Genomic DNA, 8,340 nt, shown 5'->3' with positions numbered 1-8,340 from the left:
ATGTAAATCAAGTGTTCCGAATGTATATAGAATACGCCAATATGTTGTTGCGACACTTTTTCGGGGGGGGGGGGGATTCTAGCTCTTGGTCAATGATAAGCCGTGTTCCCTGTATTAACTTAATTATTAAATTACTTCTCTTGTACAGTCCGACACGGGTAAAAAGCAAACATGCTCTTCACCCGTGATTTCGATCACTGGTTGTTCTGGGTACTCTCTCTGGGATACTCTGAGGTTCTCTCTTGAGGGAAAAAAATCCCCCCCCCATATTTATACATTGGTTTATTGTTAACATATGTCTAAGGTGACTGTGATCCCTGCATGGTACAAGTGACGAGGCTAGTCCCTCGAAACGGCCTAAGTTTGGTATCGGTCACGTCAACTTGCATCATTTGATTTGTGAATCAATATCGCCACCTTCTTGAAGAAAAGCTCAAACTCAATAACCGCACGTACCGTAAACAATTTTGAACTCAAAAGTACACATTATATTTAGCTTGTATCCTTTTCCGTTTCCTTGGTTGCTACAATACAAAGTTTACTTTTAGTGTTTCGCTTTAAACATGAATGGAAGTCAATTGAATTGCTTTAATTGAGAAGCCATTACGGATATATGGTCCGGAAACAAGATCAACGGACAGACGGACGGCCCGACAGACAGACAGACAGACAGACAGACAGACGGCGAACGCCTCGACAATACCCCTCTAGCCTTTATGGGCTGAGGGGTAAAAACCCTCCCAACGCCAGGCCAAGAAGGATATCGTCCTCATCGTTGGGATTCTCGTCTAAAATGGTGCATAAAGCTGCTAATTCCATGACAGTCTACTTAAATTAACGGTTTTGTATGCGAGAGCGTAAACCCAGAAGTAATTTGTGTCGTCTGCTATGCTTACAAATCGGCGCGCCATCTACCAACGAAGCATCAGACTAGCACCTACTTAATTTTTCTTAACCGCATTTCAGCGTCATGACCAACGACAACGAGGACGACGTCACCTCGTTCTTGTTCTCGTTCTCGTATCAAATCTTAACCTCTCTATTAACTCACACAACGTAGTGAGTGTAATGGTTACGTATGTATAAAGTGTAAACAAAATTCATATATCCATCATGTCCATCGAATCTGAAAAAATTTGTGCAGACCCATGACAGTTCCGGTTCCGGTACAGTTTGTCGTATTCCATACGGGCCGCGCGTTGGCCGATCCTGCATTCACGACGCACCGCACCCACAGTTACCACGTCGGATGTGATTCCCATTGTTTCCTTCCTCGTGATGCAATTATTTCATGACGTCATGAGCCATTGACCATTCACACAAGTAGAGTTATTCACACTGGCGCGCTGTGACAAAGTCCCCCTTTAAATCAGTTGACACCCTGTACTTGTTTTTCATGCTGGTTATTATAGTAGGGGTTTTGTGTTTGCAATTATGGTTCAGCACTTTGAGTAAGGTAACATGAGACAAGACCACTAATGAATATTCATAGGTTGGAGGGTCCAGGCCTATCTATTAGACGAGTGCATGTTTTTTACTCTCAAGTACATATTTGGAGAGGTATTGAAAAAATATTTGTTGTGGCAAGTCTACAGATATAAAGAAATTATTTGATGAAAAAATTAATTTCGAATTTTGCTAATTTGGTAATAGGGGGCGTGTTTTGAGTTTTTTCTGCCAGTTGGCTGAAAAGAGTGGAAATATCAAAGTCTGTCTAATTTGTCGATTAAAAAAAAATTTCCGTGGTCAATCACCATTTTATTTTTCACCATTTACTTGCCCGACTGTCCGGAATAACATAATCTAAATTTCAGATTCACAACACCACGCGTTCTTTGATGCGTCGCGGTCAAACATTGACAATTTAACTGCTAAAAGGCTTAAAAAATCAATTGTGGTCTTGTCTCTATTTACACTACATTTTGGGTCAATATAGTGAAAAATTTGAATGTGCTCAAATCACTCTAATTCATTTAGAATATTGTATTGCTGATGATTTAAGGTCAAAACAAGCTAAAATAATGAGAAAAAAACTTAATTTGACCCAAATAAGAGTCAACCTAACCCCGGTCTAAGTTCGGTTTCATTTTTACAAGTCTTGTTGTGTTGCCATTCATTTTGTAATTTCTTTGAAACTACTTAGGCCTTGATTCTGAAAGTTGTTCCCTAAGCAGCAAAGATATTTCTAAATCACATCCTAAAGTTTCAGCTCCATAGCTTGCTTATTCTGGCCAGGGCAGGTCTTTGAATTTGGTGCTGTTGGGTGCATAATCATGACTTTTTGTCGATTTTGTCCTCTTTCGTCGCTTTGGCACAGTTGTACCACTCTTTGAAATGTCTCTCATTTCTCCAAAAATGTCCAGATATGACTTTCCTTTGTTGGAGAGTTGTGGGATGTCATGTACATTAGTTTGAAAAAAATCGCAAAATGTTAACCCCTGAAATGTACCTTCATTGAGACAAGACCACTAATGAATATTCATAGGTTGGAGGGTCCAGGCCTATCTATTAGACGAGTGCATGTTTTTTACTCTCAAGTACATATTTGGAGAGGTATTGAAAAAATATTTGTTGTGGCAAGTCTACAGATATAAAGAAATTATTTGATGAAAAAATTAATTTCGAATTTTGCTAATTTGGTAATAGGGGGCGTGTTTTGAGTTTTTTCTGCCAGTTGGCTGAAAAGAGTGGAAATATCAAAGTCTGTCTAATTTGTCGATTAAAAAAAAATTTCCGTGGTCAATCACCATTTTATTTTTCACCATTTACTTGCCCGACTGTCCGGAATAACATAATCTAAATTTCAGATTCACAACACCACGCGTTCTTTGATGCGTCGCGGTCAAACATTGACAATTTAACTGCTAAAAGGCTTAAAAAATCAATTGTGGTCTTGTCTCACATTCAATAGTGTTATTCATTTAGGATTAATTCTTGCCTAATGGTTGGCATAGGCTTTTGGACTTGAATATTATTGTGAGGGTTATTCAGTGACTTGTGAGGTTTATTCAGTGACTTTATTGTGGAACTGTCTGGAACTATTAAGCAGGATGAGATAACATAGCTGGTTGTGAACACCTGGGTGTTTTGAGGAGCACTTTAAAGTCATTAGTGTTCCGTGTAGGATTGTTCAGGAGCTCCTGTCGTAAAAAGCCTGGTGTTGGAACCACTGGTGCTGCAAGGTCGCAGTACATTTCTTCCTGGCGTCGGTGCCGCTGAGTCGAGCGTGGCTCTATCGTTATTCCTGGTGTTGGAACCATCAAGTTAGCCTGCGGGTTTAACGGGGTTAAGTTTAACCCAAACTCTACAAGGACACTCATTTCTAACGGAATCACCCCTGGGGATTTAAGCCGTACATTTATGCTCACAAACACCCTTTCATCTCTATCGTCCTTTCAACAAAGGACCAGTTTCATCGTTTCAAATAGGACTGTTTCTTCGTTTCATGGACATTTCGTTGTGGTTGCTGTGGACCCTTTTCCGTAGTGTGGCGGTCGTATTCGTACGAACTCTTGGACCTTACCTTACCGTTGCGTGGTAACGTATAAAACACTTGTGGCCAATAGGTGGCGTCTAATCTTATTATTATTTTCTAGCTGTACATAATTTTAAATAATCACTCTTCTTATTTTAACCAGTTATTTAGTTTCTTGAACAGAGAACCGATAGCCTTAAAATCCCCACTTCGTCACACGCGCCACACGGACAATGAACCTCAACAGCAACACAACGAATCAATGTTCTCCAAAAAAAATTGCACATTAATCAGCAATTAGGCTTTATTTTAGTTATAAAATATACTTCAATATTTTAGTTATATCATCTGCCACACGATGGCACTGCACATGTTCTTGACCAATAGGATCACTAGAAAACTGGGATTTCCCACATTATTGACACGATGGCAGCCTCCTTTGTTTGCTGTATTCATGTTGTTATTGATGAAAAAGGTAAGCTTTTACCAATATCAGAGACTAGTTTCCTCAAAATAACTGAGTGTGCTAATGAATGGAATCATCTGGATGGAATTCAACACGATGCTGCGTTGGATTTGATTGGGAATCTTGAAGGAAATGAGGTTGCAAGTGGAAGTGTTGATCAAGATGCATGCTCTACTATACCCAGGCGTACAGGTGATGGTGTGTGTTGATGTGGTGGTAGTGAGTCCTGGGCATGTAGGCAGTGCATGCTAAACAGGAACTATGGATATCGTCGTGCCTGTTACATGAAATTCACAGACAAAAAGAAGATTGCTTGTAGTAGAAAAAGGGTAGAGAAACAGAAACGATTGGAAGAGGAGGCCCATTTGCTTCGGCTTCAAGAATCCGCAGAGAAGGAAGCTGCCACCTCTCTACCTAGGCCTAAACGACGATGTTTTGCTACTGAGAATGACTATTATTGCAATGGTTTCTTCCCAGACATATGTATCTTGTGCAACAAAGATCAATTCCGTGTTGAGGCCTACACGAGGAAACGAAAGAAAGAAACTTTAGTACAATGTGAGACGTTCACTGCTGCCAACTTGATTAGGTCAGCTGCAACAAAGAAAAATCATCTTGAAGTGTTGGTGAGAATAGCGGATATCGACCTGATTGCCAAGGAAGCTAAATATCACAAGGGCTGCTACATTGATTACACCAAGGATTTTTAGAACCAAAACAGTTGTAAATGAGCCAGCAGACATAGAGAACAGTGACAAGTTCAATGAGTTCTGTGATACAGTGGTCATCCCCAGATTAATAGATGGCCAAGAAGTTCTCCGCATGGATACCCTGACCAGGTTGTTTACATCGCTGATTCATAAAGATAACCCTGAAATTAAATGCCCAAAAAGCTATGAAAACTAAGGTTATGATGTCCATTGCAGATGAGTATTGTGGTCAGTATGTTCCAATGCGGGAGGTGCGAGAAGAGGTTTCGGTGCAGGCGTTCCCTGATGACACATTTGGAAACATGCAGACTTCCCAGTGCCATGCATCCAGCCTCGAGGACCAGGCGTGAGAATAGGACCCCGTCATCAAACCACCGAGCACGTGACACCAGGAATGTACGTTTCCAGCACCGCCAGGAGACCCCTAGTGCCAGAGTCGAAGATTCCACAACAAGACCGGCTGATCCTGCAGCAAGATCTGAGACGCAAGTGAGATCGGGACAGGAAGACGCCAGGCAGGGACCCACCCCGTCGACGGTTCCCTCTGACAGACAGAACCATGTCGTGTTACCTCCATGCCTGATCGACCGGATAGAAGAACTTAATCGCTTTACCCGAACAACGGTGACGTACGAAGGTTAACGGAAGAAGGAAACAGTCACCGAGACATGGGACTTTGGCCACAGAACTTAAATCACCTATACCATCTAAGATCCGTTAAATACACCCAGCCATTTGATTTACCACGTTTCGTTATGCTTCCAGATGTATCACAAGAAACTACACCGTTGCCACACCTGCCAGAAAGTCTACCGGAAACGATGCCGTCTGATTGAACACCAAAAAACCTGCCTGACACCCTTCACCTTCAGCTGCCTGGATCCATTCTGCCCTTAGATGTACCAAACTAGAAAAAGAGCGGAGATGCATTTCCGTGAAGAACACCCTCACCCAAATACACCACCGACTCACAGCACCATACCATGGAACGAAGACCACCCTACTGAAACCAATAAACCGAGGCCAGCTGACACCGATCCAGAACACCTAGAGAGAACGCAAAATCTCAGCCTGTCAGAAGCCAACGAACCTGATGGAATCGTGCCAGAGATTTCACCCGCGCCATATTACACTTCAGAATGCCAGCGAACTGGAACAAAGACCTGGGTCCGCCATTCGCAAAGAACCACGCCAGATGATGGTACTCTGATCTTAGTCCAAGAAAAATGGGAGGCCTATTAGTCAGCTAAACTCTTTTATCCTATAGGCTTATAACCATCACGATGCAGCCATGTCATTGCCGCTCTTACACTGTCGTTCCAGATGGTTCTACCTCCAAGATTAAGAAATTACCTGTGCGCGACCTGCGGTCTAGCCTACGGGTCACGAAAATCGTTGCAGTCGCACGAGAGGAAGTGCCGCTATGCATCAAAAACGCCGGACAGAGACTTCTTCTGCCAGTTTTGCAAAGTCACCTTTGACAACACAGAGAAGAAGAGGTTCCTGGACCATAGGAAAAGATGCAGGAAGGGAACTGGGTACCGTATCCCCAAGATCAAGTCGACCATCGATCGACCATCTGCACATCAACATCCTGTGGCGAGGAAGAAGCCTGTGGTCGAAGAAAAATCAACATCCCACGTCGAGGTACTTTGTGAACCAGAGATCGATCTTCTCGAACCTACATCTGTACGTGACTGCCTGCTTCCCGATGTGAAACAACTCCTAGACGATATGTCTGGCTCCGATTCTGATGCTGCCGGGTACGATCCAGAATCCCCTGGCATGGAGCCATTTATCAACCACCACCCCACTTACCCGAATATATCAGACCAGTCCACATCTTCGCCGAAACCAACCCCAACTCCAAAACGAAAGATTCCAGAGGTAGAAAACCCTCCAAGTAAAATGATCAAATCCAAACCGACAATCAGCACCACAGAGATCGAGATGAAAGAGAACACCGACCACCCCATTACCATGAACCCAGAACCGACAACTAATCCAGAACCAGCCACGAACCCAGAAACAACAACTAATCCAGAACCAGCCACGAACCCAGAACCAACAACTGATCAAGAACCAACAACTGATCCAGAACCAACAATCATTGCCACAAAGATCGAGAGGGAAGGGAGCACCGACCACCCTGCTTTCCCAGTATCCTACCCAACAACCATCACACCCAGGAAGAAAGGAAACACCTCCCGTCACGTACCGAGTAAGAAGCCTTCCTCTAAGCCAAAGCCACCAACCCCCCATGCGGAGACGGTGAACGCAACTCTGCTGCCAGCTCCAGGCTTGATATATGCCCCGACTGCCAGCATGAGCGTCAACCCATTCGACGGTGTCCTGCCCCTACGGTACACAAGAACGATTACAGAGATACGTCCAGACGGTTCTAGACAGGTAGAGGAGGAGACCTACGAATATCCAAACTATAGTACAAACTCGTGTTTGAGTCGTAAATAACTCTGAACTCTTGGCCTAGGTCATTTTTCTTCTGCGGGTCAAATTCGGCTGTGCTCGAATTTTGGTTGGGGGCTGTGTAGAAATCTTGGGTAAATTTCTTATCAGAAAAATGACTACCCCATCCTGTTGTCCATTCCACCTTTTATACACACCCAATCTACCCTTTTGTCCTTACCTCACCAGTAGTTCAAAATTTGTTTCAAGGTGAGCAATAATTTTGCTATATTTTACACTCCCCTCAATCAGAATTTAGTCCCTGATTTGACCTGCAGAAATTCAATATACAGTGTCCCTTTAAACACATTAGCATTACAGTACTATCCTGGATTTAAGATCATATTTTGTGGTTTAAGTCTGAAATGTCAAATGTATTGACCTCCCGAGTACCGTTTTGGAGTTTACAGTATAACATGTTTGTGTACACTGGTCATGCATACGTGCATGTTGAGTATTGATTTTTCATGTGTACCGTTGCGTCGTGAGGTTCGCATCTCTAGTTGTAAACACCTGAAAAAAAAAGTCTAAATTATGCTTGAATCTGAAAGAGATGCACTGATTTTAATCATGTACTATTGGAGTACGATCTTGTCTTCTTTTCCGTAACCATTGTGGTCTGAAATATTAACTTTGAAGCGAATTATCGAACTTTGATTGAAGTCCGATGTGTCCGAGTTTGATTCTGCACGGCGCTATGCCTCCCACGGTAACGATCTTTCGGAGCTTGAAAGATCACACTTCACGTCAATATCATGAGTTAGTAATGCATCCATTAGGTTAAATATACATATATTTGTCTTAGGTATTAGTATGAGCATGATTCATGTACGAATTCTAACCTTTTTAAGTGAAAATCCAAGGCCTGTACGATGTCAACACTGTGATCTCCGTCAATATGGCCGCAAGTGGTTTGGAACCACGCCTTCTGTGTTCTGCATCGGTGATTCATAGGCCGATTATTCATAAACTGTACATACGAATCCTCTTATATTTTGATATAATGTGCTCCGATGATTGACGAATATGATGTATGTATCCATTTGTGGGTGTCGAACTTAGAAATCGGGAAACTTTGAGAAAGCTTGCAGACTTTTTGAGAGCGTGTCTTCACGTGGCCGGCAGCCGCGATGCAGGGACGTTGTAGTACAAAATGTACGGGGCGCTAATCGCGCATAAATTAACAAGGTTTCGAAAACGAAAGTGGTACGACTTTCGTGTTT

The sequence above is a fragment of the Lineus longissimus genome, chromosome 17 (genome assembly GCF_910592395.1).
Source record: "Lineus longissimus chromosome 17, tnLinLong1.2, whole genome shotgun sequence".
In the NCBI taxonomy this organism is placed as follows: Eukaryota; Metazoa; Nemertea; class Pilidiophora; order Heteronemertea; family Lineidae; genus Lineus; species Lineus longissimus.
This window is presented reverse-complemented; position numbering follows the sequence as displayed.